This window comes from Typopeltis vanoorti, chromosome 17 (genome assembly GCF_054136105.1).
Source record: "Typopeltis vanoorti isolate ZY-2024b chromosome 17, IOZ_Tvanoo_1.0, whole genome shotgun sequence".
NCBI classification, from domain to species: Eukaryota; Metazoa; Arthropoda; class Arachnida; order Uropygi; family Thelyphonidae; genus Typopeltis; species Typopeltis vanoorti.
In genome coordinates this window covers 109677106-109700956 of record NC_143565.1, presented here as the reverse complement: position 1 = coordinate 109700956, position 23851 = coordinate 109677106, and the positions used below count along the sequence as shown (strand labels likewise).

The window sequence follows — 23851 nt, the reverse complement described above, 5'->3', positions numbered from 1 at the left end:
CAACCTACTTAATTAAGTTAAAAGTAAGCAGAAAAGTAATACTAGTAAACCAAATATAAATGATCGATTATCTTGTTTTATGTCAGCCTTTTTGTTGTCTTTATACCACGCAAATTTCGTTCGATAACGTTCCACAAGAGGGAAACGTTTTTTTATATTTTCCCGTAGCTGTTCAGTCCATCTCGATAAATGCAGTTTCTAAAGAGTTAACGATTTTAATTAACAAAACTTGAAAATAGTTAAAACTGTGTCATGGCAGTGTTAAGCTATAAAAAGTGTTTCGTAATGTTGCCTCGGTTGCTTTATTGCATCTATTACTAATGACCGATATATGATAAAAAAAAGAGGATAAAAGATCTTTTCAGAAAAGTGAATGCAAAGTAATCAGGGTTAGTATTATTTGTACACCAGCACCAACAAGGAATTTGGGACATGTGATAATAATAGGGGATGCGCACTTTCGAAATATTGAAAAGCGATTCAAGACTCATTCATATTTTCAACTGACGCATTCTCTATCAATAAAAACACAAATAAATATTTGTGATAAAGTGGCGAACTCAATGCAGAAAAAAAAAGATTTAAATGAAGCCAATTGAAATGTTTTCTAGATGGAAAATATTCGATAAACTGTTTTCGATGAACTTTCTGGTAGTGGAATGGGATGCTCCCAGAAATGGTTGCGAGAAGGGAAGTTACGGAGTTTGAAAGAGGCGTTGTGACAGGATGCTGTTTCACAATCTATCCGTTTGACCAATTTTTGACAAATTAGGCCATCCCAGGTCAATAATTAATGATGCATACTGAGATGAAAGTGCAGGGAGCCAACTGCAAGTGCTACCCACAGTGGACGACTCCACACTCATCGAACGTGACCGTAGGGTGCTACGAAGGATAATATGTAAAACCCACCATTCGTTGACAGACACGTTGAATGCGGAGTTGCGGTCATCGACTGGAAGAAGAATCTGCACAAAAACATCCAGAATTGAGGCTCTCAACATGGGTTTCCACGGTAGGACCGCAATATGCAGGCCCCACATTACCCGAACCCAGATGTAGCATCTTCTTCAGTGGTGCAAAGAGCGTGTACAATGGGACGTGGAAACTTGGAAATGGAAAGTTCTGGTGTAGAACGACGAACCGAGCAGATGATCTGGTGCAGTTGTGGCAGATGCTCGGTGAACGTCTTTAACCAGGGGTGCGTAAACGTGTGAAATTTGGAGATGGCGGTGGGATGGTATGATCCCGTTTTTTCCTGGTTTGGACTCGGACCTCTGTTGTGCCACGAACATTGAACTCCGAAGGGTATCTGAACATTCCCTCTATACAATGCTTCCTACTCTGTGGCGTTTCTGCGGAACTGGCTAGTTTCTTTCAGAAAGACAATGCACCGTATCATAAGGTAATTGCGTGGTTTATGGACACGAATGTCACCACATTTGACTGGCCTCCACAGAATCCTAATCTCAATCCTATTGAACATTTGTGCGATGAACTAAAGGGTCAGGGAGGGTCAAGGGACGCCCCACCCACAACAGTCCAGGATCTTATTAGATGCGTACAGAAAGAATGATCCAAAATCCCCGTTGATTGCTATCACAGCAATCCTACGGGCGAGAATTACGCCCGTAGGATTGCTGGTCATCGCAGCGAAAGTAGGTTCTATATCTTATTAAGATGGGCACCATGGCTATTTGTTTCACACACTATGGTGTCCACTGACTTCTTTCCAAGCAGTGTATTTCAGACCTAAAGTAATAGAAGTACGCCTATACCACCACACAAGTGACACATGTCGCAGTTTAACACTTTTGAACTACTCCCCATACACATATATACTACAAAAAAAAAAAAAAAAAGCAGTTCTTTGTTTGATTTTCTACCTTTAACATTTTTACTCTTCAGTAATAAATCAAATAAATGAGAAACTCGGAGATATATTAATGCAAATGAGAATTACAGCAGACTTTGAACACTTAGAAGTATTCAAAGATTCAAACCAAAGGAAATAGGCGGAGCTCCTTTAGCGTCATCTAACTTTTGAAAACTGACAGGCAATCTCCCAAGCACTCAAGGTACCAAACGTTTGAGAGAGAGAAATGGAGACAGACAACTTCTGCCATCTCGTGGCGCAGAATACTAACTGTCGCATGATTTTCTGTAATACTGTGAGTTGTAATGTCCATTTGTATATAATGAGATGACAGCAAAGTTGAAAAGAAAAGATTAAATATCGAATCACAGATGTATATTATAAGAAAGCAACAGTGAGATAAACTATGAAAAATTTTGTAACTGTAGCGAAAATAAATAAATGGCAAAGTTAACATTATAAAGTGGGTTTTGTTAAAATGATAATACTATAAAATGATAATACCCCACTGACTTCGAATTAGAGTAATCTTTCATGAAGTGGGATTAATGTATTATTATACTATTTTTTTATGTATGGAATGTAGGCGTTGGATTTCTATTATTTATGTGGTATGTGCTGATGTTATAAAGAGAAAATTGGTATTCACCATTGGTACTCACCATTGGTATTCAGCAGAAACTCCAGGAAGTAGCTCCTGGAGTTTCTGCTGAATACCAATGGTGAGTCATGTCCTGAAGAATTGTTCTTTTTATGTTTTCGTTTTGGGTGGTTTTAAAAAAGATCGAAATCTGTGGCATCATTTGATGTTGCGGCCATTTTTGCTACTTCATCTGCAGTTTCGTTTCCCTTTAATCCCACATGGGATGGGATCCATTGGGAAATTATTTAGGAATCCTTATGTAGTTTGTTTATGTTTTTTGCTATGTCTCTAAGTATTTCTTGATGGCTAGTGTAGCAGTTCTTAATAGCTTGAAGGGCTGCTAAGGAATCTGTGAAAAATATAAACCCCTTCGGGTTTTGTTTGTCCAAATATTGCAGTGCTGTGTTAATAGCTATTAATTCTGCATAGTATGAGTTGCATCCAATACTGTTAGTTGTTTTTAGTTCTATATTATGAGAGCCATAGATGAGTACACCACTCCCAGAATTGCCATATGGATTTTTGGAGCTATCTGTGTAGATCTTTATTGAGTCAGGTCCATATTCCATTATTTTTGAAAGGCTAATGATCTCAACATTTCAGGGTTTTCTAGGATTTTTTTCTCATGTTTCCCTAATTCAGAGTTGATACCTATCTTTTTCCTGTCTTGATTTGGAGGAAATGCTCGGCAGTCGGCTTTTTTATTTGGACAATCCAAGGAAATTTTATTTTCTATGAAATTAAAAGTTCCTCGGATTGTTCAAATAAAATTGGATTGTTGATTTTTTCTTTATTCTGTTTGTTGGTTTCCAGTTTTTAAAACGTTCACTTGTTCTATGATGTGCAAGGTTGGCTCTTTTTTCTACAAATTTGGTAAGACTTTCTTGCCACCTAATTTTTAAAGGAACAAGGTTGGATTCGAATTCTGCTATTTTTCCAGGAGTTGTATTCCTTAGTCCACATATGATTTTAGTTGCATTTTTCCGAATTTTTATAAGCTTACCTAAACTGGCTTGTGATATTTGCATCCAGATAGGCGAAGCATATTCCATTATGGGACGGATAATAGAGATATATGTGACTTTTAAGGTTTTAGCATCGGCTTCCCACTCTTTACCTGAGATACTTTTCATGATATTTAGTCTTCTTTTTGCTCTGACTGCAACATTGTTGATATGCTTACTGAACCTTAGTGATAGATCCAGAGTAATTCCAAGGTATTCGGTGTTTTCATTAAATGTAATTAGTTGACTGTTTAGCTTAATCTTTGGTCTCCGCTTTCTGAGGTGGCTATTAATAATAAAAACACAGATTTCTGATTTAGAAGGGTTAATTTTGATTTTTTGGTTTTCACAGTATGTAGCTAAACTTTCAATGGCTTTGTTTAAGTGACCTTCTGCTGTTTCTAGGTTGTTGTGAGCTGAGAATAGGACTAAATCATCAGCAAACATAGCTATCTTTGTTTCTTTATTTATATTTTTATCTAAGTCATTTAAGTAGATGGAAAAAAGGAGTGGGCTAAAAATGCTACCTTGAGGGAGTCCCTGTCTTATTTTCACTTTCTTGGAAAAGGTATTATTTATTCTAATTCGAATTGTTCTATTTCTTAGAAAGCCATAGATAAAATCCAGTTAAGAACTTCCCTTTCTATTCCAATATGACAAAGTTTGGAAAAGAGTTTCTGCCTCCACACCTTGTCAAAGGCACTGCTAAAATCTATAAAAGCTGCAATGGTGGATTTGGTAGGTTAAGTCCGGAAGTTATCTTGAATTGTCTAGGTTAAAAGAATTGATCAGTTGTTGAGTGATTTCATCTAAAGGGAGCCTGAAAATGTGGTAGTATACTATTTTTTGTTTAGATAGTAATTCAAACGTTGGAGTATCATTTTTTCCATTAATTTCCATGAAATTGAAGTCAGTGAAATTGGTCTGTAACTTCCTAGTTGGTCTTACGGTTTGTTAGGCTTTAAGATTGGTATGATTGTGGCTGTCGTCCAGTCTTTTGGAACTTTTCCTTGTTTTAGGCTATTGTTGTATAGGCGAAGTAGCCAATCTAGGGCTAGGGAAGGAAGATGTCTGATCATAATTCCTTATATGTTATCTGGTCCACATGATTTATTTATACTAGTCTCTCCAAGGCATCTCCCAATTCAGAGATTGTAAATGGATCCCAGAATAGTTTGTTTTGATATTTTGGGGAGTTTGCAGCATTTTTCTGCTGTCGAGCCTGTTTTGATATTTGATGGTCTTTCCTAGTATTCATCTCTAGTTTGCTTATATTTTGAAAATGAAAGGCCAAGGTTTTTGCGATCTCCCTGTCTCCAATTTTGATATTTCCATCCGGATCTTTTAGCGTGTTAGTCTAACTTGCCATTGGTAGGTCTCTTTGTAAATTAGCAGTCAGTTTCCAAAGTTTGGTATCTCAAGTGTTTGGATTTAAATTGTGGCAAAATTCTTGCCATCTAGTTCTTTGTAATATATTATATTTTTGTTTAATTTCAGCATTTATCTTGTTGTATTCGATCCTGGTTTCTGGAGAGCTTTCAATTTTTAAGATGTTAAATAATTCATTTCGTTTAGTTATTTTACTGCCAAGTTCCTGGCGAACCTTTGTGTAGTTTGAAATAACTTTTCCCCTGTAGCCCTTTGGAATACTTTTCTTTGCTGCATTTAGGATATTCTTCCAAGTTATATAGTCTTTGTCTAAGCCATCATGGTATGTGTGATCTTTCAGCATTTTAATCACTTCATCCTTGTATTTCTCCCAATTTGCCTTCTGGAAATTCCAATGATATTTTCTTTTTTGGGTGGGTCTAGTCATTTTTGGGTTCAGATTGATTAATAGTGGAGTATGGTCGCTTCCTACTGGTTCCAAAACAGACCAAATAGCTTTGTCGCGAAGATCTGGAGACACCGCAGTGATATCTAGGGCATCTTTTGTACCATAAGAATGAGATAGATAAGTAGGTTCTCCACTGTTGAGAGTTATTAGTCCTGTTTCATCTAAGAAATTACAGGTTTTCTCTTCTTGGGTTTATTTCCTCAGAACCCCATAATAGGTGCTTGCTATTCATGTCTTCTATGAAAACGGAGTTTTTTTTTCCAATATAACATTGAAAGAAAACAAAAACAAGTTTGATAACAACTGAATATGTTTAATGGCTTTTTACTTGGTTCTACTATTTGTATTCCTTGTATTTCGGTTCCTTCTGCTACTATGTCTAGCTCAACAACTTTATATGACAAGTTTCGGATTAGTATCAGAGGCCTTCCTCCATTTTGGTCAGTAGGCCTATCTTGTCGTATGATTTCATAGTTTTTAATGTTTAGTCTGTTGGTTTGTCGAAGTTTGGTTTCCTGGATGCAGATAATATCAGCATCATGTTTGTCAGCTAGTAGTAATAGTTCATTTAGTTTTTCTTTGCTTGCTGGGGTAACGATACCATTTAAATTACATTGGATAATATTAATATTTCTTGTAATGGGTGGAATGATTTCCTCATTTCTCAACTCTGACATCATTTCCAAATCAAGAGTCGCGTCGGCTGCCCCGTACGCGGTGGCATAGGTATAATCACTGAAATTTGTCTCCATGACGGGAAAAAAAGAAATGCTGCTGTTGTTAGATCATCCAGAGAGCACCACGAGGAGGTGACTGTCATCCCTCGATTATGTTTATTATTGATATAAAGTAAATACAAACTGATGAAATATTCCTAAAACTTTATTTTAGAAGTACAGAATGGATTTAGAAAAGGACAATCGTGTATAGACCCGGCCTTTTGCCTAAAACTAATAATAGAGAAAGAAAGAGAATACAATTTAGAAACACATATTGCATTTATTGACTGAAAAAGCATTTGACAAAGTTAAAAGAAACATATTATTTAAAACATATTAAAAGAAAGATAAATACCAAATAATATCCTAAACGCTATCACAAGTATATATGAAAATAATGAAATACAAATAAGATTAAATCATGAGCTATCATATACGAGAGAGATAAACCAAGGGGTCCGACAGGGATGTTCCCTCTCAGCAACTCTTTTTATATCTACTTAAATGAAATAATAATAAAATGGAATAAAAATTTACATCAAGGAATTAAACTTTCTCCTACAGTAAACTTAAACACTCTCCTTTTTGCTGACGACCAAATAATAATTACAAAATCTGAAGATAACTTTAAGAAAGCTATTTTAGATCTAAATGAGATAGCAAAGATTATTGTATGATAATATCAACAGAAAAATCAAAAACTATGTCCTTTAAAGGACAAGATCCAGCAAGAACTAAAATAGTAATAGATAACAAGATTTTAGAACAGGTAAATTCATTTAACTACCTAGGATGTATGATCACATATGAAAATTAAAAAGATATAAACGTAAATATTGCAAAATATTTAAAACTAACAGGTGTAATTAACTCTATATTGAAACCAAACCTAGTTCAAAAACAAACCAGACTAAAAGTAAACAATACATTAAGCCCTACCAGTTTTAATGGAAACGAAATCTGGACAATAAAACAAAAAGACAAAGATTAACAACAGCAGAAATGAAGTTTATGAGAAAAACTGCAAAGTATACCCTATTTGATCGCAAAAGAAACGAAGAAATTATGAAAGAATTAAACCAAGAACCAGTAATTGAAAAAATTAAAAAATATAAACATAATGGATGGAAGACGTTCAAAGAATGAAAACAGAAAGATTACCAAAACAAGCCTTAAAGTACAAGCAATTAGGAAAAAGAAAACCAGGACGTCCTCTTAAACGATTCAACGATGACTTCTACGGCCGGAACATGTCATGCTAGGCCTAAATCCTTTTTTCTTGTTTGTTTTAATCAGGAGTGAAATTAAACATAGCTTCAGAAAATTTGTATACTTAGAGAAAAGGTTTGTAAAGCATAAAACTGTCGCTGGCCTGGTTGGCCGAGTGGTTAGAGTACCGCTCTCATTCCAAAGGAAATGGTGGTGATGGACAGTATATGAAGTTGGTGTTGGTGATGGGTTCGCTGCAGTTAGTGAATTGAGTTGTAGAGTAGGTGATGAGCCTTTGGACTTCTTGGAGGTGTCACATAATAATAATATGACTGCAACTACGTTCAACGCAAATTCAAACAGTGAAGTGGCAGCTTTGAAGAGGAAAAAAAAAAAGATTCTAATGAAATTTGTAAACTGATAAAGAAATATATATTAGGATATAAATGTTTATATACATACGGAATTCATTTGTTATGTTCGCTTTGAAAATATGAGATTATCTGGATGAATTTATATTGTCGCACTTCGAACTTAGAGAACGAATTCCCCCTCTTCTTGCATGACATCTATCTTTTTTGGCTTCCATCACTCCGTCGACGTGCTCTACCAGAACAGTTTTATAAATTTTCAGTGATTATTATAGTATTCGGACCCGGAGTATTATTTAAAAACAAGATAACTTAGTAGACTGAGTGACAGACAAAGAAAATTCAAAATTAATATCTTTATTTTCAAGCAAGTAAGTGTTTGATGCAAATTTAGTTATTGCATGAATGTGTAAAATGTTTATAGTTCTCTAGCGCTATATAAAAATTTGCATTATTACTAAAAAGGAATAGGTATATATTATCTTTAGGTATAGTAAAAAAAAGATAAAGGATCCACAAAATTAAATAATTTTGTGGGTCCTTTCGCATAATTTAACATACGTTAATTATGCGATGTTTGTTTCTCTCATAAAGTTTTGAGTGAAGAAACGCCCTTTCGATTAAACTATATTTCTCCCGTAAACGATGTTCTAATCTACACTACAGCTTTTCTGCTTTAAAAATCACGCATCTCATTAATACAGGGTGTCCCAAAATTCACGCAAGAAGTAATTTTGATAGAAAACACAGGTTTTTACTTAAAAATTGTAATTTCTTATTGATTCATAAAGTATACAGTATAGGGTTATGCATGGAATAGCATATCGGGTAAATGAGCTCCACGGCTTTGCTGGCATATAACGCACTCTTTTGTCGAAATTTTCCATGACCGTTTTGCATAAATGTGGCTGAATTTCGTTGATACAGCGCTCAATTTCCTCCTTCAAGGCGTGGGTGGTCATGGGCTTGTTGGCATAAACCTTAGACTTCAAAAAATCCCAAAGAAAAAAGTCACGCATCCGGCGTTAAGTCACATGCTCTGGGCGGCCAATTCTGATCACCAAAACGGGAAATTACACGACCAGGAAATGACTCATGCAGTAATTGAATTGTTTCTCGGGCTGTATGGCATGTGGCACCGTCTTGTTGAAACCACATGTCGTCCACATCCATATCTTGCAATTTAGGCACAAAAAACTGGATTATCATGTCGTGATAGCCAGCACCATTAACTGTTATTGCCTTACCAGCCGCATTTTTGAAGAAGAATGGACCGATGATGCCTCCAGCCCAAAATCCGCACCAAACAATGACACGTTGTGGATGCATTTGTTTCTCAACAATCACTTGTGGATTTTCTGAACCCCAAATGCGACAATTTTGTCAATTAACGAAGCCATCAAGATGAAAATGAGCCTCATCGCTGAAGATGATTTTGTTCGAAAAATAAACATCCACTCGTTGTTGTTCCATAATCCATTCAACGAACTCTCTTCGCTGTGTGTGGTCATTTTTAATAACCCTATACTGTCAGCTGTCACGCTGTCTTTTTTTTCTCGTTGGCAACACTTTACCGCACAAATGGCGCTAAATTTAAATCTTGCATCAATTTTGGGACACCCTGTACAAGAATAAACTAATTCTCTATGACGAAAATGTACTTCGTTTGTTTCTTCACTGTTCAATATTTCGAAACATTTTTGTGGCAATTAGAGTTCGACGTTGTCCGGACGGACCACGTGATTGTCCAATATATTTTCGTGCACCGTGTGCTGTCCTTTCTCTTGCTTTAACATGTACACATAAGGTTTACGATCCGGTAAAAGGATGTCTGACGACCTTCTTCCACTCAACGCAAAATCCAGTTTTGAGGCTCGGTGGCCTATTTGAGACGGTTTCCACTGCGAATGGAGGTTGGCATGGGAACTCGAAGTGGACTGTATTGTGACACATTATACTCTTTACCCTCACTCAAATTACCGGCGAGTTGCTACAGTAAGTCTTCTGTTGGCTCGTATCACCCAGAATAGCATTCGTTCACCTGGGTTATCGATGAGCGTGGTCGGCCTACAACTTGCCTGCGCTTCGTGATTTTCCTTCCTCGGACGGCTTTTTGAAGCTACTCACTTTGGCTAACCCATTTAAAGAACAAGAATAATACTGAGTAACAGAGCGCAGTATCAGGTGTTATTTATACCTTTCATGACCTGCACAAGCGGCATCGTTTCCCTGCAGTTGCTTCGATTGGCATGAAGAAGCGCTAGTCATGATGTTTTGGCTCTTCGCTGTATTAACCAATAAACTTCATCTCAATGTATTGAGTTTATCGAACTATCATCCTTGAAAAGCAGTCACTTTGTGCAAATTATTTCAAATTGTATGAATTATAATTCTTATTACATAAACCATACTGGAATCAAAGAGAAATCGAGGGTGAGCGGAGTTTATCATATATATCCAAGTTATTTCACGCTAATAAGTCATAGAAACATCGCGTTATATTTCTTTAATATTGCAATCATTAATATCTTTGTAATAAGATTCCCGTCAAATGCAGCTATCATTACTACGCTAACTGAAAACTTGACAAATCAGTAAATTAAACTATTGAATCGGAATAGACAAGATATACGGTTTTCTTACAAATATGGAGAGTACTAAGTCTATATTTCTGAAAATTCTTCACCTTACATTGAATGATGTTAATATAATTCCTTTCATTACTTTGAGGAACTGGACAAAATACAAGTAACAGTCCGATGTATTATGCTGTCAACTTCTCACTTATTATACAAAGCTCACCTCCCACCAAATTAATAGTGTGTGTGTGCGTGCGTGCACATAAAAACTGCACCAGGACCTTCACATGTATCATCATTTCAGTGAAGTCCATTTTCTGAGATAACTTTATCCTTTCTATTTTATATATCTGTATCTTTCTGGATGTGTAAGACTTCAATTTCCTTTGTACAGTTTCTATAAGAAAATGACTTTTATGTAGGACCTTTGCCTTTTTCCAAAGGATTGGAAGTTTGGTGGGGACGGCATGTGCAGGAAGTAAAGATTGTTTAGTATCTAGGAATGTATTGCAGTCGATATATTCATTACGACGTTGTTTTGTATACGTCTGAAGCAGTGGCGAATTCTCCATGCTTGCTATGCTTGCTGCGCAAGCTCATTAATTAAGAAAGAAGTAATATTTATTTGTTAATAAATGCATGCATTTATAAGTATTCCATTTAGGCTTTTATTTTTGTAGACACAAGACGTTTTAAGCTTGCGCGGCAATAAGTGAGCTTTGTGTTGTGTATCGAAGGCCAACGCTAGTCAAGCTACCTTGGCTTGCTCGGTTGTGGGAGCATCCAGGTCCTCGCTACAGCACTGTGAGTTCATACGTTCATAGCCATTTTCGCTCCCTCCACGTCATCTCACCCTGTTGCTTAAACACGAGCCATACTCAGTCAACGTAGCTCTAGCCAGTCAGCTTCAGCCAGCCTTTACAAGAGTGCGTGTTGCTTGGGAAAATTAAGTTACAACCAACTTTTTATGACGATGTTATTGGCCAGTTCATAAAGAAGAACCGTAGGGTAGAATTTGTATTCAAATAGCTAAATTGAAAAAGATAGAATATCATTTGTAAAATATATGTTGTATTTGTATGATTAAATGTACATAAATTTCTAAATACTGTACATAGTTTTAAATGGTCAGTAATTCATTATTCCGCTAATCAGGCTTCAATCACACCTCTCATTCCCTGAATGATAACAAGAGCAGGCGTGACTTTCAAGACCAGCATTCGCCCCTAGTCTGAAGCAACCTACTTGTCGAAATCTCTAACTCCTAAATATAATATTTTGTAATTATTATATTTATGAGTAACTATGCTGATTTTTGTTTGCTTTTTTCTTTTGTTTTCGTAAGAAAATGTACGCAGGCAATGTATGGAAATTCAGATGGGGTCGACATCGTTCGTCCTGGTTTCCTGCCAAAAACAGAGGGTCTTATTAAACCTGACGACAGCACAGCCGACATGGAATTTCTTCACATTGTGCCATCATTTTGTGCTTGAGTATCCAATACTGAAACAATTTTTTTCGCTAAATATCAAATTGCCAGTCGATCGTCGTTAGTCCAGTATCTAGTTACATACGTAATCACAAAATAGCACGAAAAGGTGAAAATCACCCAATCAAAGGATCCCGTTAGATGATCTGCATTGCAGATTCTCCACAGTTAACCAGCTTTGAAAGTTAAGCGACTCCAACAATATTCATAGATTGCTAGGTATCTAAGAAAATGTGGTTAATGGGTCGGCAGCACGGGTGGATGTGGATTGACTATTACTTATTACGGGGGTCCTTCATCCACACAATACGAATGAAATAAATGAAATCGAGAATTTACTACATTTTTTTTTCCCTGGATTCAGAATGCCAGCCAATCACCAATGTTCATTTGCCTTATTTGGATAGAAATTAATCTAGAAGACGAGAGAAGTAGCAATTGTAATAATGCAGGTGCTAATACACAGAATATCAAACTTGATTACTACGTATTACATGAACAGATTATCAGTTACACTAATTTGGATGTACTCTACTTCAAATATATACCCCTTCAGCAGGATATATAATTTTATACAAAATATAAAATTCCCTGTAAATACACCCTCTCTCCAAAAAGCAACCTAACTTTTCGAAAATAGAAGAAACTAGTGGCGGCACCTCTTGTATATTTATTATTGTAGAAATCGGCAACCTTCATTAGAAGCCGAGTTATAGTGCCAAGAGTGATAGTGTGTTTTGACGAACGGTCGGTCGTCACGATATTCACGCCGTACGCCACGAATTCTCGCTATCAATCGCTTCAAAACTTCGAAATAAAACTCACCATTGACCGTTTGGCTAGGCGGAACAAATTTTTTGTGGATATGTCCTTGGAATCGTAGAAGCAAATCAGCATTGTCTTTACTTTTGACTTCTCCAAGCGACTTTTTTCGGATGCCCCTCTTCTGGTGGTCTCCACACAGCACTCTGGCGCTTTGTTTCGGGCTCATTCTCTAAACATTACGTTTCGTCACCAGTAACGATCGTTTCAAGGGTAAAGACTTGATCAAGGACCTTATTAAAACCGTAACGACGATTTTAATGAGATCCTTGTGTTTAATTCGATACATTTTTTGGTCGTCGGTCAACTTGTGTGGAACAAATCGCGAATTCAATTTACGAAGCCCAAACTCCCAGTCAAAATGTTGTGCACAGTTGATTTTGGAATCCCCAATTCATCTTCAATCAATCTGACTTGCGATTTCGGGTTTTCTTTGATTAAATCACGCACTTTTTGGATGTTAATTTCGTTCAGTCCAGTTTTTGGACATCCCAGCTGTTCGTCATCCTCACCACTTTGAAATCGCTTAAACCACTCGTAAACTTCAGTACGGTATAAGCATTCACCACCATATGCTTTTTGAAGCATTGATACGTTTCGGTAAAACTTTTACCAAGTTTATCACAAAAGTCAATCGCAGCTCTCTGTTTGAAACTCATTTTCCGACCGTTCGTCCAAACACACTGTCACTCTAGGAACTATAACTCGATTTGTAATGAAACAAATCTTATAAACGGTTGACACAACAGTAATGAAGGTTGCTGCTTTCGATAGCAAAAAAGATACAACAGCTGGTGCCACTAGTTTCTTCTATTTTCGAAAAGTTCGGTTTCTTTTTGGACAGAGGGTATAGTCCATTTAAATCTTATCCACATTAAGGAAATTACCCGTTAAACAGCAATACAGAAATTACCGTATCGAATACTTCCAGAAGTGGAAGGCAAACAAGTAAGAAAGTTAACAATAGAAATTATAAGCATCGGATATCAAATTACGATTGACTGTGATACTAATCAACAGAAATTTCTACAGAGCAGATACCACACTTCGTATGCTATTGATATAAAAATTATTCTTCCTTCTCCTGAAAATATCTGCAATAATTTACAGCTTCTCCACAGGGTCACAGTCTACTCTCTATTTAAACGCAGATACACTCCGTACTTTTTTAAAATGGTGAGAGAAAATAAATATAAAAAAGTAAAATATAAGATATCGGTAAAGAATACCGTATTTGTTATACTGAAATATTATTTGGAATCTCTTGAAAATGTTTGTAACGTATTTTGTAAATTACTGCATTTAATAACAAAAAAAACAACACATTTTAAAAGATTGTTTATTAATGAACAGTGCAATAAGACAAATCAAAAGAACTTTAAACAAATACGTTTACAAAAACAAACTGTCTTCGCAAAATATAAGGATATATAGAAACAAATAATAATCACAAGGCACAGAAGATTTCTGAGAATAATATTACGAGAATAATATTTCTGAGATTAATTAAATTTTAAAATACTATTAATCATGAGCAAACAGAAAAAATATAAAAAGAAATACACGCATATAACTACCATCTTTTGTAGTTAATACAAAGCAAATAAAATTGCAAACCATAACATGAATTGTTCATCAATTAATAAAGTTATAAAATACTATGCAAGATTAACAATCACAGCTACAAATTAAGAAACAAATTTACTCATTGTTTAGAGAATCAGATATCTACCAAATATTTTATGATTATATTAATATTTCAAAATATGAAGCTTTTATTTAAGAAACTATTCCCTAAAGATATTTAGTTTAGAACAGAATCAAAAGCATCTCTTGAATGATTCACAATACATCTGAAAAAAATTAACTAACAGTTAAAATACATTAAAGCATTTTTCGCATTAAAATGCCTTTATTTAATCATGATAGATGACACTAATGACGTATTTTACGCGAAGGCATTGGTAATTTGCGATACAATAGAGTGAATCGATAGAGCTGAGCTGGTTTTCTGTTGTTTCCAAAAAAATAGCTTCTCCTAACGGTTTTTGTAAACTAATAACAGTGCACTCAGATTTTACAGGAAATTTGGTTTTTCTGGTTGCAACCTGTAAGTGTCATTTGAATTCGCTTAATTTAGAAAATAATCTGGCACGAGTTTCACTAAAAATGGTCATCCACGAGTACGAATTAATAAATCACTTTCAAATTGAAGAATTTCGAAGATTTCGATCAATTCTAAAGATACATACTAAAGATTATCAAGTAATAAATGTCCTTTGATAGGATTTGTCTGCAAAAATGCCTTACCACAGATTTGAAAAGGAAATTGTGCGAAAAACCACTTATCAAATTACTTCTTTTTGAAAATACCTTCCATTAACTCACGCAAGAGAATGGTATCTCCTATGTGTAAAGTAATAAATGTGGTTTTAATTTACTTAATATGGAAAAGGCTTTTCCACACTTTGCGTAAGAGAAATATTTCGTATTGTGAGCAAATAAGTGGTTTTAAGAAGCAGACGAGGTAATTCCCTACTCCATCTGTTAACTGAGTATTTTCTAGCATATTATATAAATTATTTCGCTGAATAACAATAAGACGGTCATATTTAAATTTAAAATAAGATTGTTTATATATGTAATAAGATAAATCAGAAATAAGATATTACAAAAATACAAGAAAAAGCTAGAGAACAAATTTTTGAAAATAACATTAAAAATAATTTGCCTTAAAATACTATTAAACATGACAATCAGGTAAAAAGAGAAAAGGAAGACAAGTATAACTAACATTCACTTAAAGTTTTAAAAAAGAGAATGATAAATTGCAAATCTCAGCATTGTTCAATCAACTCAAAATGCTAATCAAGATTTAACAACCACAGCAACAAATTGGGAATCTAATTCTTTATTGTTCGACCGATTAGATGATCACCAACCATTTGACTATTCTACTAATATTTTCAAAAGATGAAGCTTTTATTTCAGAAACTGTTCCAGAAAAACGAACCAATTTAGCACAAAATGCATATTTTTAATTTTTGAATATGCTGACAGTTAAAACACACTAAAACGACTAATTGGAATACAATGCGCTAATTTATTAATGATACAAAAAGCTAATTATGCACATTTCGCGAAGGCATTGTTTCTTACTGTAAAATTAGAAAATTTTCATTTTGAATATTGATGGCAAAATACTTAATTTGTTTAAAATAATAAGAGAAAAATGATTTATCGCATACGAAGGGTAGGACATCTTGAGAGATTAAGTATACGATCGTAATAAACATAGAAGGCTTTCTTAGTAAAAGTGGAGATAATTAACTAGATCTCCTGATTTAGTTTTCTGAACATATTATACAAACAAAGGGATTTTTCATATTATAACATGACACTCAGGAGTAACCTTTCTAGCTTCAGTTCAGAAACACATATTACTTATCAAAATGATTTCTTTAATATTTTACACATTTTATTTTGGAGAAGGCTTTTATATTTTGCACCTCAGTCCTGAAAGTAATGCAACAAGATACAGAAAAAAAAATAACCTTTGATGATTGTGAGTTAATAAACGTCTTTTCATGTTGAATGCCTGTGAATATTCCTTTAAACAACTCTCACAAGAAAATGTTTTTTCTTAAGTGTGAAGAACTAAATGTCTCTTCAGGACACTTGAAGTTGAAAATGTCTTTCCACATCTCTGACAGGAGAATGGTTTCTCCTGGGTGTGAACAATTAAATGTCTCTTCAGGTTACTTGAGTTTGAAAATACCTTTCCACAAATTTTACAGGAGAATGGGTTTTCTTCGGTGTGAAGTAACAAATGGGTTTTCAAGTTGCATGAATATAAAAATGCTTTTCCACAAGTTTCACAAGAGAATGGTGTTTCTTGCGTATGAACTAACACATGGGACTTCAAGTAACTTGTCCGTGAAAATGCCTTCCCACAAACTTCACAGGAGAATGGTTTTTCTTTAGCATGAACTATTAAATGCGATTTTAAGACACTTGTCCGTGAAAATGCCTTTCCACAAGTTTTACAGGAGAATGGTTTTTCTTCAGTGTGAACTACTAAATGGGATTTCAAGTTATGTTTCCGTGAAAATGCCTTCCCACAAGTTTCACAGGAGAATGATTTTTCTTTAGTGTGAATTACTAATGGGATTTCAAGTCACTTTTCTGTAAAAATGCCTTTCCACACGTTTCAAAGCAGAATGATTTTTCTTCAGCGTGAACTAGTAAATGTGATTTCAAATCACTTCTCCGCGAAAATGCCTTCCCACAAACTTCACAGGAGAATGATTTTTCTTTAGCATGAACTATTAAATGCGATTTTAAGACACTTGTCCGTGAAAATGCCTTTCCACAGGTTTTACAGGAGAATGGTTTTTCTTCAGTGTGAACTACTAAATGGGATTTCAAGTTATGTTTCCTTGAAAATGCCTTCCCACAAGTTTCACAGGAGAATGATTTTTCTTCAGTGTGAACTACTAAATGGGATTTCAAGTTATATTTCCGTGAAAATGCCTTCCCACAAGTTTCACAGGAGAATGATTTTTCTTTAGTGTGAATTACTAAATGGGATTTCAAGTCACTTGTCTGTGAAAATGCTTTTCCACACGTTTCAAAGCAGAATGATTTTTCTTCAGCGTGAACTAGTAAATGTGATTTCAAATCACTTCTCCGCGAAAATGCCTTCCCACAAACTTCACAGGAGAATGGTTTTTCTTTAGCATGAACTATTAAATGCGATTTTAAGACACTTGTCCGTGAAAATGCCTTTCCACAAGTTTTACAGGAGAATGGTTTTTCTTCAGTGTGAACTACTAAATGGGTTTTCAAGTTGCATGACTGAGAAAAGGTCTTCCCACAAGTTGCACAGAAGAATGGTCTTTCTTGTGTATGAACTAACAAATGGGATTTCAAGTCACTTCTCCGTGAAAATGCCCTCCCACAAATTCCACAGGAGAAGAGCTTTTCTTTGGTGTGAACTACAGAATGGGTTTTCAAGTTGCATGACTGAGAAAAGGTCTTCCCACAAATTGCACAGAAGAATGGTCTTTCTTGTGTATGAACTAACAAATGGGATTTCAACTCACTTGTCCGTGAAAATGCCTTCCCACAAGTTTCACAGGGGAATGGTTTTTCTTTGGTGTGAACTACAGAATGGGTTTTCAAGTTGCATGACTGAGAAAAGGTCTTCCCACAAGTTGCACAGAAGAATGGTCTTTCTTGTGTATGAACTAACAAATGGGATTTCAACTCACTTGTCCGTGAAAATGCCTTCCCACAAGTTTTACAGGAGAATGATTTTTCTTTAGTGTGAACTACTGAATGGGATTTCAAGTGACTTGTCAGTGAAAATGCGTTACCGCAAGTTCCACAGGAGAATGGTTTCTCTTCAGTGTGAACTAACAAATGTGTTTTCAATTTACTTGATATGGAAAAGGCTTTTGCACACGTTGGACAAGAGAAAGACTTCTTACTGTAAAGAAATAAGGGGTTTTAAGATTACTGGATCTTGTAAATGTCTTACGATAAATTTCATAAGATACGTGTCGTGAATACTTATAGACTAATATATGTTTTTTTCAAGTTACCTGATTTTAAATATATTTTTCCACAAATATTACAAGACATCGTTTTCGCTAAGCATGATCAATCATTGGTGTTTTCGGTTTCTTTGATTTCATAATATCTTACCGTAAAAGAAAAAACGGAAAGGTGTTCCTTGTGTTATCGATATAAGTTCATTCAAGTCATTCTGTTTCTAAAATGGCTTTCAACGTTTCATACTTTAAATTATTTTTTTTCGCGAGCATTCACAAATAAACTTGTTTTGTGTAATTTTTGAAAAATCTAATTGCACCATATATGTTTTTAACAACAAGAACTACTTGAGGAATAATTTATGCATTAATGTTGAGAGAAGGGGAACAGCTTCTTGCTTTTCTCCTTTGCATATATCATATCTCATATATCATTTCATTTGCATATACGCAGAATTTTTATTTTTATATAAAACGAATTAATGAATGTATTTTTATAAGACTCTTAGCAATTGAAATTATTTTTATGCTGAATTCCTGGATACTGTTATGCGCAACGCTTCCACAGTCAAATTGTTTACATTTTCGGACATGTGACGTGAAAAACTGTACGATTTTTTATCCAGTCGGATGAAAAACATCTGTCTCTGATATGGGCAAGCCCATGTAATCAAGAAATTAGCACTCTCATCTCAGAATTCACTCTCATAGGAAGTCATTATTATTATTATTATTACGTGACAACGCTAGAGTCCAAGATATCATCGCGATAGGAAACTCCACTCTACGCAGTCTCTGTCCACGCGATTTAAACTTTCATCTAAGTCGCGATGATATTTTGGATTCTAGAGTTGTCTTTGGTTGGAAGACCATTTGGATTCCTCTCGCTACAAAAAAAAAAACAAAAAAAAATCGAAGCCAAGTCTTTTCCCACCAAAGAACTCAGTATTACATCGTTCTTCCAATTACACTCCAAAATCGATTTCCGGTTGTTGCATAGATTCGGTCGCCCTGTGCTCGTTTGAGCTAAAATGTCAAAGCATGCTACTATCCCTACTTCGTTTTCATTCAGTCCAGCACTCGAGTTGTCAATATCGTTTGCCAAATTTCCATTTATCTGACATAAGAAAGCCTGCAAAGCACCACATGTGAAACCTCTAATTTTGCTGGATATAATTCTGCAATTGACAGCGATGCCACCGCTTCTATTTTCATATTCTCCTCATGTTAACCGAAAATTCAATATTGATAAAAAAACATTCGTGTTCCAACAACTTCTTTTCTCAACCAAACTGCATTGACGACTATGATTTCTCAAGTTTAAAGTTTATTTGCGCTGAAGAAGTATTACAAATGAATAGAATAGTGATGATTACATAATAGTGATGAATAGAAAAATAAAAGCGATAATAGCAGATAGTAAACGCAATAATACACATATTATAAAAAGTACTACAATTACTGTTAAAGTGATAATATCGAGATTGATGGGTTAAAAAAAAAGAAACTGGAAATACACTAGAAAAAACTGTGCAATGTTTATAATCAAAAAGAGTAGCCATACTGGTTACAATTGGAATACAAATGAAGGCAGTCGCTGAAAAATGAAACTGCAGCATACTACCTAAGAAATGATATATAACATTATTATCTTATAAGTATTATCTTATAATATACATTTAAAATAAAATTCAACTTTATTAATTGAAGTGAGTTTGTTAACCTTTTTGTAGTAGTATATATAGATTCTATAATGGCAAAATATTAGGAATGGCAAACAGATCTCTAGCTGAATATGGGAAGAAATTGGTAATGGCCATAGCTCTGGTTATTCTGTTGTCTACGTATCAAAGGAAGATTGTTGTATACTAAACTACATTCAACAGACGTACCATACTGCAGTAAAGAATTTACCCATGAATAGTATCAGGAGTTTAATATATATTCCATTAATTCAGACTTCCAAATTACTTTTTAAAAATAAGATATGGGAATTCCATTTCGGGTTGACAGTCGATGTGTAAACCCAGATACTTCACTGATTTTTTTATTTATTTATTAAGCCACAGTTACAATTTGGAATACCAGTACAATTCGTTTCATATCATTTAATAGTTGTATTGTGATTTAAGTTATCTGCTAAGGTGAAATATTAAATTTTATTGATGTAGATTTTACGGCTAGTAATTCTAAACCACTGATTCAGTGGTTTAGAATTACCGATTTTTCAAATCCTCAATAATTGTTTCTGTATATATTAATGCAGTTTCATCAGCGAATGATATAATTTTACCAAAACATTTGTACTCACACAAATCATTAACAAACAGGGTGATCAAAATAAACATATTGGTTTTTAGGCTTGTTGAGCGTCCTCCGATGATCCAAATACTGTAAAGCGTTGTAGGAATACATTGTGCATCATGCGGCAGTGATATCTGACAAGAAAGTAGTTCCAAAATTCATCAACGGGGGCGCTGCATAATGTACCGAATGCATTTATGATAATATTTCTCTCTCTCTCTCTCTCTCTCTCTCTCTCTCTCTCTGTGTGTGTGTGTGTGTGTGAAGTATAACTAACATATTTTTATTCACATCCATTAAGCATGCACGGGCTGTGCTGTCCAATGCGCTGCCCTTTCCAGCATGTCACAAATTGCATTCTTATCAGTGTGTTCAACGGAAGAACTCAACGGGACTGATGGTATGTTATTCAGCCTTTCAGAGTTGGCAAGTTATCAGGATGATCGCGATAAATTCTATCTTTGAGAAATCCTCCAGAAGTCACAGCAGGGGGATCAGAAACAGCAGGAGGTCAGATGAGAAACACATGGTTCTTTCCTCTGGCTTCCATGAAATGTTCTCGATGAAACTCTTGTAGCGATCGACCAATGCGTGGAGGGACCACATCGTGCATGAAAATAACTGAATCCATGCACAGCTGTGGCACAAAAAAAAAAATTGTTTATCGTATCGTCGCGTAATGAGACTTGCTCAGTTAGTGAGCAGGTCACAGAAACCGACTGGCGAATGTCCTCAGAAAATGAAGAATTGTGCAATGATAAACGAAGCTATAAATTAGCACCAGACAGTAACTATATGCGAATGCAAAGGAATTTGTTGGATTGCATGCGGGTTTTGCGCAGCCCGTAATTGTGAATATTCACAGCTCTGCTTATGTAAAAGTGAGCCACATCTCCCAACAAATCATCAACAGACACGCAGCGTCCACTCCACTCAAGCAAGGGAAGTTAAAGCGAATATCAGTCAACTCTCAAATTCCTTTGAGAGTTGACACACACACACCTTTGAACCTGCTTCTTGAGCACGTGGAGATAGTGGACCTCGTCGACATTTGTTAAGCCAACGAGTTTCGCGGAGTGAAGCAATAGCATTCCAATTGTTTAGGTAGTACTTTCACGAGCAAAGCACGTTAGATGTAAGGTTATTGCCATTATTGAAGGTATTAACTAGAAAGAAGGGAAAAATCCCGTGTCCATCTTTTTAAACCCTCCTGGCACCTGACGAGATGCATATCATATGCAAATTCCATGTGTTTGGTGTTTACAACCCCTGGTGAGTGAATTTCGGAATTTTTTTTCTCTCAGATATCGCTTTTGCATAATGTATTCCTGCAAAGTTTCGTAACATTTGGATCACTAGATGTCGCTTCATAAAGCCTTAAACAGAGGTACTTTAATTTTGATACTCGCCCTGTATATTGAAAATATGATAGATACTAGCATTGAACTTTGTAGTACTCCATATTTTATTAATTTCGTTATGCAATTGACGTGCCACAGCTGTTACATTTGTTTCTCTTATTCAAACAGAATTTAAAACAATCATAAACTATTACGTATCTAGACATTTTCAGAAGCAATAACAAGTGATGCACACCGCCGAAAGCATTAGATATATCAAGAAAAGGAATGTGGGTTCATTCCTTTATTTATACCACTAAACTGTTTTATGGAACTCCAACAGCACTTTTCCATTTCGAATCCGCATGTGAACCAGTACTGATTAGACGCAACAGGACATGCAATTTAGATAGCTATTAATCTTTTTTTTCAATTTTTTTTTATTAGCATTGCAATACGTTTTGAGACTGTCTATTATATACAAGATATTGTCTCGTAGATATTGTTCTGTAATTTCTGGTTTCACTTTTGTTATCTCCTTTGAATAACTGAAGCAATCTTTCAGCTTTCTATAAATTTCCAATGTTCCAAAGGTTCATTAATATGTATAAAGAAACTTTAACTATAACTTTTGGACATTTATATGAACATATCGTCCCATATCTTTTAATCCGATTACTACATTCATCATTTACTGCATCTAGTTAAGATGAATTATTTATTCACAGGAAGTGACTTACATACTTTGGCCTCTGTACAGCCAAAATCAGAATTACCATAGTTGGTAAAAACGATCATACATTTCGAAAAAACAAAGGAGTCATCATTGCCCTTCTGAATAATTAATGTGAATTTTGTTTGTTATTTGCAGTGATGGTGTTTACCAACCTCCATTCTTTACTTATTTTCTTTGGAGAACTTAATTTTTTGCTTTAAGTGATTACCAAACTTTTTGTAGGGATTTTCAAATATTAATTATAAGGATTCTTACCTATTCTTATTGTATAATTTAACTTTAGTCATAATCATTTTTTACATCTGTAATCCAGGGCATGTGATGATCCTTTTGTTTACAGATCTTTTAATATATTATGATTTGCCATCTGCATTTAATTATTTTGATGAGTTCATCATATAATTTATTTCCATTTAATTGGTCATCGCCTGGTAGTTTGTAAATTCTTAGATATTTCTCAAATATATTCTGTATTATGCTACTTTCGATAATATCAATACTAAAAGTATTGCTCGTATCACTACTGTCCAGTAATATAGAGAGGTGGTTTGTTATATTAGACAGGTTGCAGAGGGATACCTCGTAGGACAGTTCATTTCTTGTAAATATGTGATCAGTACAATTTGATGAATTCCTAGCTTCTTTGATACCTTCTGCATATGCAAGAAACCCATGTGAAGAAAATATACTTTCATATTCTTCAACTTTCCTATTATTTTTATTTAAATACAAATTTATATCACCCATTAGTATAATATTCTTATGTTTCTAATGTCTTTAGAACATTATTTAACATAGACAAAATAAATCAATTATGCCATGCACGATATATAGCCAATACGAGTTTATTTATTACTATGTCATAAATGATCATAATTTCAGTATTATTTGATTATAATATAATATATGTATGTATTTGAACAACATTTTATTTTCGACGTACAGGATTATTTCAATTGGGCGCTCATAATCCCAACAGTCATGAAAGCTGTCGTAATCAACGTGAGAATACCCACCAATTTTCATATTACCGAAATCATATCTTACGTAATACTAATATATCTATACATTGTTCAATTTCTGAGAAGAGCAACATAAAATTATCTAAATTTGACCTTAACCATATAATATTTGCTAGGAATAAGTTTACATGGCATGAGTTGGAAGTAGTACCAAAAAACGTTTTACACAGGTTAGATTACACAATTTTTTTACAGTTGTCAGTCGCACTAGATCCACGTTATTCGTGTTGTAGGTCATAAGTGGCCAACAGCAGGCTGGTAACGTGATTTTGTGCGGCCAGCGGCAGGATAAAAACTATATTAAATTATGTGTATTATCAATTTAGCTATTAGTTTCGACCGCAG

General features: G+C 34.8%; 1 long non-coding RNA gene across 1 annotated transcript in view; it reads left to right on the top strand.

Moving 5' to 3' along the window:
- LOC150097771 (uncharacterized) overlaps positions 1-23851 on the top strand; it is a 38371-nt gene that overhangs the window by 800 nt on the left and 13720 nt on the right. The gene's annotated exons all lie outside the window — the stretch shown is intronic.